Genomic DNA, 12,388 nt, shown 5'->3' on the forward strand with positions numbered 1-12,388 from the left:
GGGCACAGGGGCATCTGTTTCAAGGCTTCAGTCATCATCATTATCTGCTCCCTGAGATGGTAGCTCTCTCCCTTCTGGCCTTTTTGCATAATCCCTACACAAACCTATACAATAAAGCAACAAATCTAATAACAAAAATCCAGTAATGACAACCAAATCTAAGTGGTGAAGTAGTACAGCAGGAAAAGAGAGGGTTTCCTCCTAAGTAGTATAATTTGCAAGGTATAGTAGGTTAGGTGTCAGAAAGATCAATCAATCAATCAAAAGCATAGGACCATAGATGAGATCAACAGAAACAAGGATCAGCAAAAGGTATAGGAGGAACATCACCATCTTCATTCTATGAATATCAGAATCTCAAAATAGTTACGGATTAACTTTTAATTTCTCTCTTGGTAAACAAAAGCTACAATGAAAATTTAAAGGGAAGGTATCATGAGGCAATGACCTATTTTTATCTTATATAACTTTAATTTTAATGAATTTTCGGTTATTTTCCCTTCGTTTTATGGCTTGAGTTCTCTCCATACACAGTGGGTGTCAGCTGTATAAGGGTACATTCACACTACGTGTGTTCGCCCGGGCTGTAGCGTGGAGAGGAGGAGGGGTGAGTGATGGGGAGGCCAGATATCGGTTCCCATTGTGGCTGTGTGAAAGAGCCCTCACACAGCAGACATCCGCCTGTACCTGCCACAGTCAGTGCTGGCACCAATTGCTGTAGTCAATCTGTTAGATGCGACCGCAGCACCTACCAGAGCTGCTGGTGGGCGCCGCCATCTTGGATGGCCGATTCAGTCTCATAGGGACTCGTAGGCCTTTCATGGATAGTGATCTCAGTAGTAAAATTACTATATACTGCAATACAGTAGATTTGCAGTATATAGCAGAGTTAAAGAGGGTTAAAGAACCCTAAAGGATCTGAAATAATAGTAAAAAAAAAAAAAAGTATAATCATTTTTCAAAAAGTAAGTTTAAATGACCCCCCTTTCCTTAGAACATATATAAAAATAAACAGTGAAAGTCATAAACAAGTTATCAAAAATATTATTCCCACCCGTGAACACCATGCCGGAAAATAAGTCCCAAATATACAATTTTTCCATGGATAAATATTTGAATAAAAAATGATCAAAAGAGCTCCCAAATTGATAAAAAAAATGTAACCAACAGCGCGTCCCGCAAAAAATGCCACCTTACATCGGTCCGTACACCGTGCGTCAATGCATTAATCCCTTGCGTCACAATCTAACATCCTAGTATAAATTTTAGCACGGTTTGTGCGCCAAAAACACAGATCCTGCATCCGTAACTTTATTAACAGATCCCTCTAGGTCAGTGATTTTTAACCTTTTTTGAGCTGTGGCACACTTTTTATACTTAGAAAATCCTGGGGCACACCACCAACCAAAATAGCGCAAAATGACACTAAAACAGTCATATTCTACATATAGTTAATAATATAGATTCTAAATTTATTTTACTGTGAAACCTGGGCCTGTTTCGATAAACACAAAAGGGATATCCTGGCAGGAATGGTGAAAAGACAGACACGAAGCTCTTCCTCAACAGTTCTCAGTTTCTCCCTGTTTTTAGTATATGGTGCTGATTATTATGTGGCTCATATACTGCAAAATAAAGGGGTACAATGAGAAGTACTATGGCCATGAGACCAGAGTACAAGTGCCAGCTCATATACTCAGCATATGATCTGGTACTTGTAGTACTCCAGCCTCATGACTATAGTATTTCTCATTGTTATATGCAGTATACTGCTGGAGTACTAAAAGTACCAGCTCATATGCTGAGTATTCTGCCAACAGTTCATATACTCAGGCAAAAGCTCATATAGTCAGCATTATTGGTGGGCATTACCTTGGCGGTGGGCAAATGCGAGAGTACCTCCGCTCTCAGGATTATGTGCCGGCATCGGCGACGTCATTTTGTTGCGCGAGGTTCAAAGCTTGCGCATGTGTTATTGTACACGTCTCCTACATTGTAAGAAGCCGTGACTGCGCATTGCCGGGAAACAAAACACAGGGGGCACCATAGTTTGGGGAACTTTCCCCACGGCACACCCGACCATGTGTTGCGGCACACTAGTGTGCCACGGCACACTGGTAGAAAATCACTGCTCTAGGTTATAAGGATCCAGATCCGATACAGAGATCTCTAGATCATGGAAGTAAGAGGACTGGAGACTTTGCCAATTAAGGCCGTCTACTGTTTATGGCCTATAAATCAGCTCAGGCAAGATGGCTTCCCCATAATAAAATCAAATAAAAAATCTATTTGGATATAAATAGAGGACTGTGGATGGTAAAGAAGCCAAGGAATAGTCAAAGATATAATACTCTGATATATAACATCAGATTTCATTAACTATCTAATAGCTGGGCTGTGGGCGCGGGGTTTCTTGCAGGGACAGTGCACATCCTGGTCTCGGAGCGGTTCCCTGTTTACAGATGATTGTTTTCATAATCAGCCACATCTCTGATGTTACCATGGTAAATATCATTCTTCCTGCAGCTCCTATTGTTAGGTTGGAAATCAGGAGCTAGTTTTGTGATTACTATTGTGAGCCAGAAACATTATATTCAAAGACAAAAAATACCTGAACTAAGGGTTTATTTGATTGTTTTTAGATTTGCTGGTCACTAACAATTAGGTGGGGTGTCAGATTGGGGTGCCTAGGTAACATGTGGAAAATTTATTCTGGGGCCCATATTAAGACCACATGTAAATACTGGCAGAAAAATAGCAAATCTTAGCAAATTCCCAAAACAATATTTGTTGTAGCAGCTTGTTGCCTCACCATTCCTTCTGATTATTTCTTCTATGGGGGTCTGGTCAGTATCCTGCTGCCTAGTCCTTACCTGTGACAGATTCTGTTATGGGGGTCCGGTCAATATGTTGCTGCCTAGTCCTTACCTGTGACAGATTCTGTTATGGGGGTCCAGTCAGTATCGTGCTGCCTTATTCTTGCCTCTTACAGTTTCTGTTATGGGGGTCCAGTCAATATGTTGCTGCCTAGTCCTTACCTGTGACAGATTCTGTTATGGGGGTCCAGTCAGTATCGTGCTGCCTTATTCTTGCCTCTTACAGTTTCTGTTATGGGGGTCCTGTCAGTATTCTGCTGCCTAGTCATTGTCCCTGACTGTTTCTATTATGTGGAGCCTGTCAATAATCACTCTTGCGTTCCACTTTGGGGGTCTTTCGATCCGTGAGCCAGGATTATATGTCACAAAGAGACAGATGCTGCAAGATGATTAGCAATGCAAAGCAAAGTCTGCCGGAGGTCATTGAAGGAGGATACTGGTATTATTATATACATTGAAGGAACAACACAGAGGTGGAGGGAGACTTGCAATGAGACAATTGTGGTAGGTTGCAATGTATTATGTAGGAAACTGAGGTCAAATGGAAAAAGTCTGAGAACCCTCCTATTAACAATGATGGCATTATTGGAGAATTTAGGAGTAAAGGCTATCGCTGTACAAGCCCTTTAATTCTGACATTGTTCATTAGTAAAACTGATACACATACATTCTCTTTCTGGCTCCTAGTATCCCTATGTTAGACCCTTGAGCCCGTATATGAGGCATGTAACACAGTATATTGTTGTTATTTGGAGTGTTTCTTTCAGAGATCCCCTTCCTTTAATCTACATGTGAGCTGTTGAATTACAATGTTGTGATAATTTGTTTGATACATTTATTTATGTTTTTGCTGGATTTATAGAACAGCAGTAATATATGTCCATGAACCACTTAAGAGCTAAGAGTTGCAAAATTAGGTGGAAAATGCCTTGTACCATAAAAGTAAGAGGGCTCAAGCTGTGTATTACTTTACTATAGTCACAAAAGAAATGACATGAATGGGCCTTTCCAATACACCCTTATGCTACGCTTAGCAACACAGAGCAATAAACATTCCATGCAACTTGTTACCCAACAATAGCTAGTGATAGCACAAACAGGCTTACACATATAGGATCGGTGGCATGGCAACTAATTAATAAATATAGATTCTATGTAAAGTTATACATTGGATATTTTCAATTATCACAAAAATACTTGGAACATTTTGATACCAGCTCCAGAACAAGAAAACATATATTTATTTCCTTTAAACATTGGTAATAAACCTACCACTCAAAAGCGTAAATCGTAATCAATAATAGCAGCTGCCAGTCCGATTGGCAAGTTGGGATCATATGGCTCTAGCATTGGAATAATTTGTAGCTGTGTCTAAGTGGTATCTTCCAGCAAGAACAATGCACACAATAAATCATATTATAAAGAACGTCAATTGTCTTTGTTTTATATGGAACTTTTATGGGATCATAGTAGATCTGATGGTAGATTCCTCCTGCCTGTCGCTGCCCTAATCTGTAATTTAATAATCCTGGAACCTAATCTAACTTGTTAAAAACGTTATTTTAGTAAATCAACTGCAGAGGATACTGGAGCCTGTACTAGCCTTCATTCCCAGTGCCCAGCCATGCTAGTACACACCCCAGCAGCCTCTGCAGGTAACATACATATAACTAAAATAAAGTTTTTAACAAGTTAGATTAGGTTCCAGGATTATTAAATTACAGATTAGGGCAGAGACAGGCAGGAGGAATCTACCATCAGATCCACTTCTGATAGGAGAATCCCCATGGTAGGTTTCCTTTTAATTGATGGTCCCATAAAAGTTGCCTATAAAACAAAGACAAATGATGTTCTTTATAATATGATTTATAGTGTGCATTGTTCTTGCCGGAAGATACCACTTAGACACAGCTAAGTAAATTACACATTAGGGAACAGACAGGCAGGAGGAATCTACCAGCAGATTTACTTCTGATGGTAAATTCCTCATGGAAGGTTTCCTTTAAGCTCCTTTTAGAATTAAAATGCCCGATCTTTAAGACTTTTCTTGTGTTTCACAAGTTTTTAAGTATTTACTACAAGGACAAAATATGCATTTCCAACATCTGATTTTCTTTTAAAATAAACCTAACAAATTTAATCTTAATTTTTTTTAATAAAGAAAATCAGATTTTGGAAATGCATATTTTGTCCTTGTATTACATTCTAGAAAATTTGTGAAGCACAAGAAAAGTCTTAGAGATCGGAAATCTGAATTATAAAAGGGGGTTAAATGGATGATCCCATAAAAGTACCTTAACCCCCAGCCACAGAACAAGGATAAATTAGAGATTGCTAAGGGTCCAGATGGCGGGACTTTCAGTGATTGGCAAAATGGTTTGCAGAAAGTACCCCAATTAAGTCCACTATTGCAGGTTACACAGCTTCAATTTATAGGGGGACTTTCTGTCCGTTGTTTTGACGAACTGTAATTGGACCTCAAGTAATCTGTAACTTATCCCCTTTGCTGAAGTCAGAAATTTTCATGTGGAAAATCCGATTACTATTGCAGATTAAAACTGTGGTGAAAATGTACATGTACATGAAATCTGCGAAATCTTATTGACTTGACTGCTATAGTATACAGGGGATTGTATGCACAAAAATCAGTTCAGAAAATCTGTATATAATATAAAATAAAATTTTGGCCACTGTTAAACATTAAGATCTACTACTTTCCCAGGAACATATTTCTACCCACTGTGGTTTGAGGGCAATATAATGATACATGCAGTTGTAAGAGTATGAAAAGGAAGGATTTGTTAACCAATGTCTCCTGCCGGGTCCTTTGTAGCTTTCAGAGAGGTTTTGAGGGAGGACCCTTTACTACCTCTGCAATGGCTAAAGGTCTTTTACACTGAACAGCGAGCCTCTATATGTCACCTCTGAAAGACATCAGGGCACATGTGAATTTCAATCAGCGATGGGATGTATTTTACTTTATACATTATGGCTACTAAGGAAACTTAAATAATCTAAACAATGAAATTGGTATAAAAACATTTCTCAACATTTATAACATCTGGAACAATTTATAGTTTCACTTCTGTTTTCCTTGGGATCCAAGGGTGGAAGAGGCAGAGAAAATGGTATATCAGACTCAATAAAAGCATTGTTTTGGGACCAAACCCCATACTACATATACATGCCTGTGGCCTAGAATATGTGATAACACAAATACATAATATGGAATATTTTGGAAGGAAAGTTAAGTTTCTAGAAAGATTAAACCATCATTTTTTTTTCCAAATACCAGACTAGTAATTATTTTCATCCACAACTATCCATTAAACTGCTATAACTGTTTCATTATAAAAGTTATGTAGGACATATATTTTTATTTTTGCATCCCTTTCTTGGATAATCCGCTACACCTAGATCTATATGCTTATCGTGGGTAGTGGGTTGAAGAATCATCAATTTAATTCTTTCTTTTTACAGAACTCTTAGTAGAGTTTGGAGCTCATTCTGATCTTCTTTTGAGGGACCCAATGATTGTTGCATACATCCCTGCAACTCCTGGCGTGGGAGAACACTGGCTTTTACTGAGGATTATATCATATTCACTTGAATAGGATACAGCAGCAGTAACCAGGTATTGCAGTAACACTGTCAGAGGTGCACTAGCTATGAGGCGAGTTGAGCCTCTTGTCTCAGGCAGCATTACTTGCAGCAAGATGTGGGGGCAGCATCAGGGGTGCAGTCAACTGCTGCAAAGCAGGACCTCACACTTAAAAATAGTGTTTCTTAATACCTAATGTCAGTATGGGTGGGAGACACTGTAGGAGGAACCCAGTTACTACAAAAATAACCTGATATATTAGTACTGGAGGGACCGGTGTTCCATAGTTTAGGTTTAGAGAGTTTAGGTTCACCCCTGAACACAGTGAACAGCACTTTACTTGGTACACTGTGTATCTGGTTTTGGTGTGCAGCAGGCCCTGCCATCAGACGATGAATGGAGGTACCAAAAGTTTGATCGCGATTGATGTGCTGCTGAAGCCCTGATAAATACCCCCCATTGTGCCTATTCTTAGGGCTCCACAATGATTTCCTGACTTGCCAAGTGTTTCTTAACTGGAGTGAGTGGGCTCTTTGTCCACCATAGTCAAGTGCCAGGGTGAAATACTCACTGTGTGCACTAGTGAATGACTGTGGGAAACACAGTCTAAGACCGGATGAGGGGAGAAAAAACAAAGAAAATATATAAAAGTATTCTAACAGTTGAATTAGGATTAATCCCTTTACCCATATTCACATATTGGGGCACATTTACTAAGGTCCTTTGCACATTATTTTAAGTGGAAATTACTTGCTCAGGTATATAAGAAGGGTCCGCGCCACGGGACCCTTTTGTGTCATGGCTGCACTATTCTGCACGTGACACATATTTCTTCATTGAGGGGGGCATTCCTATGCCAATTCAGACCGTGAGCCACATTTATAATGCAGAGTCTGACAGAAGTGTCTCACACGCCCCATGTTAAAGGTGCACCAAAAAAAGTTGTTCCACTCTGTCGAAGCAGTGCAGGGGGCACCAGATTCAAGACGAACATACCCCACAATACATGAATCTGGTGCCCCCTGCACACTACACAGGCAGTTTGCACAGTTTTTATCAAATGTGTCCCATTATATTTGGCTTTAGAAACTATATAGAAACTTGATTCTGTTTGTGTGAAACTATGCTATGATCCTTTAAATGAGCCCTAATCTAAACAGTAACCTAAACAGGTCGGTAGATAGTATAAGACCTACTGTCCTAAAACACAGGATCTCAATGCAGACGTGGATTCCACTCTAGTAATGCCAGGATGTCCTATCGTTATTATTGGGCTGTATTTATTCATTCCGATTATTTATCAAGAGAATGTACAAAACAGTGGATAACTGTCTATAAATAGCAGCCTAGCTGCAGGCTTGTATTACCCTTGCACTTGCCCATTTACATTACAGTTTTTATACATTGACGCTCCTTGGATGAAGGCTATATTGTGTTCTTAATCCTTTAAAAATTCTACACTATAGCAAAGAAGCACATTTAAAAATATTTTATTTCTTATAAGAAGGCAAAAAAGGCCTCTACTGTTCAACTTTGAAGTCAGGCATACCAGAAAGCTAGGAATCAATGGTGATGTCAATAATGGGAAACACATGAATGCATGTAATGTAACTTTCTGGAATGATGCCACTTATGTTAACAGTCTCCGCCATTGGGGCTGCACATTGAAGTAAAGGGGGCTCATAGCAGAGATTTAAATAGGACCACACCTCTGGTGCTGGATTACAGCCCCATATACCTAACTACTTGGGAGTGCACTACTTGGATATCTTTATTTTTTTCCAATTGGGTTACTCTGTTGCATGGTGCGGTTAGTGCTATGGCCAGGGACGCACACTGTGGAACTGCAATAACAACAAAGTGGATGGGATTCATAATAATGCTACAAATTATTGACATTGAGAATTTAGAACTTTATTGCTGCTACAGATTCCAGGTTCGTAATTTAAAGGTCGAATCCCTGGAAAGCCTGCTGTATTACACAGTCTTACACTTTTAGGCCTAGGACAATGTAGAGAGGTACGAAGTAGGGAAGCAGTATTGAGCATTCAAACGGCAGATGTATCGGCCTGCCGAATGGGTTACTTTACAAACTTTATCCGCTTCCAATGCCCTCCAGATGTAGGTGAAGGATGGCCAGCTAATTCTGTGTAGTTCCATCGGAAGTTGCCTTTAAAGGGAACCTACCACCACATATCTATATATATATATATAAAGTTAGATTGGGTGGTAGGTGGACCTATAGGACATGAGGATAGCCCTTTTAAGGGCTAATCCTCACGTCACTACAATCTTTAGCAAACTTTTATTCAGTATATATGTAAATTTCCATACACGGCTACTGGGGCGTGGAGTAGCCGGAGCTGAGGCCACACGCCCCGGGTACTCCATGCCCCGGTAGCCTTTTTGTTCGTCATAGCTGCACGCCCTCGTACGAAGATCCTGCCATCTGCGCATGCGCAGTGGCTCCGGGTTCGGATCAATGACCGCGCAGCCGCGGGCCTGCTGTTCTGCGCATGCGCAGACGGAAGAATCATCGTCGTAGCTGCGTGCCGAAGATTTTGGTAGGCGGAACAAAAAGGCTACCGGGGCGTGGAGTAGCCGCGACGTGTGGCCTCAGCTCCGGCTACTCCACGCCCCAGTAGCCGCGAACGGAAATTTACTTACATACTGAATAAAAGTTTGCTAAAGATTGCAGGGACATGAGGATTAGCCCTTAAAAGGGCTATCCTCACAACCTATAGGTCCACCTACCACCCTATCTACCTTTATAGGTAGATATGTGGTGGTAGGTTCCCTTTAAGAACATATCTTCCGCCCTCAACATGATATAGTCATTCCTTATATTGCCATCTACTGTCTATATATGGTATTGCAGCTGCATTACACCTTCCTGGAAAGCACATGTTTACATATTGAATAATAGGATGTCATGTTTATTAATTGTTAATTCTATCTAGTAAAAAGGTCTGTGATTGAATAATAAAACTTGCCTTCCCCCCAAGGGATGTTCCCCTTGCTACCGGAAAGTTCAATTTTTTTCTGTGAGTGCTGAGGACACATTGCTACACGCGGCCTGCAGACCGCTGTGTAGAACCTTTTGCTTTGTTCGTGTTCTGGAATAAAGGAACCGTGAGTTGATGTTTCACATCCCTTGTCTAAGTGGGATCCCTGGTAGCCACATAACATCAACAGCCTCCCCTCTACCATCTACCCGGGGATTCTCACACATACACACATAGGGAGAACTGTTTCCATCCACCCGTGCCATCTCCCTCTTTCTCACAATCCACCTGCCCGGCATGGACAAGCGCTGTTCCACCTCTACTAAGCAACCGTGACCCAGTCCAGCACAGTATGTTCTCTCTGTGTTTGCATGGGTTTCCTCTGGGTCCTCTGGTTTCCTCCCATATTCCAAAACATACTGGTAGGTTGATTACATTGTGAGCCCATTGGGGACAGAGACCGATTTGGCAAGCTCTGTGACGCGCTGCGTTATCTGTGTACACTATATAAATAAAGGAATTATTATTAATTATTAAGCCGCGCTCAAGCCAGCCACTCGAGTACCAGGGGAATCCAGCTACCTGCAAAAAGTCAGACCCCAGTTGGGGAAGTTGCTAGTTTTGGTCATGCAGATTTGTATAACCATACCTATGTATGCTATGTTTTTAGCAGCAGAACTGTGAAAAAATGCATTTATATTCCAGCCTATTCCAGTCCATTAGCAACAGGGGAAGTGTTGTGCTATGTTATTTGATCTTTGCTTTCAAACCCTTCCCAGCCCCCCACATCTGCTGTAATATCAAACAACATTACAGCAGGGGGGGGGGGGGTCTATGGCATTATTACAAAGTTAGTCTGGGGTTAATACAAAGTCCAGCTGTTATCTTGCATTTTTCACAGTCCTGTTGCTACTAACAACACACACATCACTTTGGTTACACAAATCTCAAGGGGCCAAAATCTAACACTGTCGGCAATTTAATATAATAAAAACTGATGGTGGACCCCCATAAAATGTATTTCAATGTTTTCAAGGATATAATCCAACCCAGTGGTGAATAGTGCGGGGGAAATCTACATTATGAAAGCAAAGAAAATATGTTTAAAAAACTTTACAGATTTATATTTGCGTTGAAATTTTCCTCCTATTACATTACCAATAAACATTTTTTTACAACATTTCATCACTAATGTAGCAAACAATATGAGAAAAATCTCATATAATCTAAAAGTTAATAAGGCCTTTCAGATCAATTTGTAAATTTCAAGATGAAAGGCATAAATAGGGAATGCTTATATGGTGAGTTCCCTGGGTACCAAGGGAAGGGTGCAAATAGACCCCTCTGCCTTGCCCAAGTATTAACTATTCTTTCCCTGCCTGAAAACTTATGTCTCATTAATGGATAATCAACCACTTATTCAGTAGGTCCTTTGTATGCAAGAAACAAGAGAGCTATTAGCGTGGATCGATAGTGCAAAGCAAAAGGAGCTTACATGCTTTACTACAACACAATATTACATTCTGTATCTACTAAAACAAAGTCTTCCATCTGTTTGGACAGAGAGAGAATTATAATATTGTACAATGATCAACAGAAAAAAAGAAAACCCATCATATTATATCATGATGTAATGTCATGTTTGTTCAACAAACCGTCAGAAAACATCCCACAACAATCGCTGGGTCCCCGACCATCTGCACTGAATTCCTGGAGTGACCAAGATTGATGAAGTTGTTTGCACAAATCCATGGAGATCAACAAGTCAAAGGGATACTGTACAGTGAATAAACATATGCAAAGAGACATTCAAAAGCTTAGGTCCTAGAAAGAGGTTGCTGAGCCGTTGTAATATACAAAACTGATCCCTAAACTGAGATAAAAGGTGCGTTAGGTGTGATGCCTAATACTTACACTTGTCCACTGCGCCCTTTAACTTGGTGTATGTACATACATCCACCATGTGGTATGGAAACTGACTGAAATGTATACATATATATATATATATATATATATATATATATATATATATATATATATATATATATATAGGTTCCATAGGTTTGTTGAATTTGTATGTAAGTTGAAACTGTATATTTTAGAATTGTAGTTCCAGGCAACAAAAAAATTACCCCCGGTGACAATTGGAGTTTTTTGCTGTAATGGGATCAAGGATTATCAATAAAGCTTCATTACAGACACCTTAGAGCTAATATTGCAGTCTGCGACTATAGTAAAGCATTCAGAGATGTGGCAAATACACTTAAAAATAGAAAAAGTTGTTCCATGATTTTCACTTGTGTATCTATAATAGCTCCATAAAACACATTGACTAATAAAATAATGTATGACCTACCCAATACGGATGATCATGTGATTTGCAAGCTGTTTGGCGTCCATATTGTGGAAGAGTATAAAGGTATATCCTTTTGGAAACAGCAGGATAAAACTGGAGACACCTTACTGTGTGCAGCTATGTTTCACTGGTTCTCTCTGTCTCATTCTATCAGATTTCTGAACATGTGAATTAGCAGTGAGTGGTTTGGGGGGAAAAGCAGGGGAGGACGAGAGAGGGGGTGGGCTGGGAAAGCAGAAGTGAGAAAGGTTTTTTTTTTTGGCAGTCTCTTCTTCTAGCAACACTGCATTTTTACTATGGTCACCCCCTCTCAAGCCTCTCTCCCACTCACAGGTTCATGGAACAGCCAGGCCATGGCTGTCTAAATTAAAGCATATAAGTATAATAAGTAACACAGTAAAGCAAAATGAGCAAAGAGCATAAAACATTCAAGATACTCCAGTAAAGTTTTTTTGAGTTGTCCATTGGGGTAATTTTCACTAGCATTATTAGGTATTCAGGGCACCAGCACTGGACATATCTGGGAAAATGTGGGAGCCCACATGGGGTT

At 40.1% G+C, this 12,388-nt stretch overlaps 1 protein-coding gene across 2 annotated transcripts in view; it reads right to left on the minus strand.

Moving 5' to 3' along the window:
• LOC140121224 (uncharacterized) overlaps positions 1–11,978 on the minus strand; it is a 57,810-nt gene extending 45,832 nt beyond the window's left edge. For both annotated transcript variants that reach the window (XM_072140562.1, XM_072140561.1), the window contains exon 1: positions 11,839–11,978. The gene's annotated coding sequence lies outside the window, so the exon portion shown is untranslated. The remainder of the gene's footprint in view (positions 1–11,838) is intronic.
• Between the last annotated feature and the right edge of the window lie 410 nt (positions 11,979–12,388).

The sequence above is a fragment of the Engystomops pustulosus genome, chromosome 3 (genome assembly GCF_040894005.1).
Source record: "Engystomops pustulosus chromosome 3, aEngPut4.maternal, whole genome shotgun sequence".
NCBI classification, from domain to species: Eukaryota; Metazoa; Chordata; class Amphibia; order Anura; family Leptodactylidae; genus Engystomops; species Engystomops pustulosus.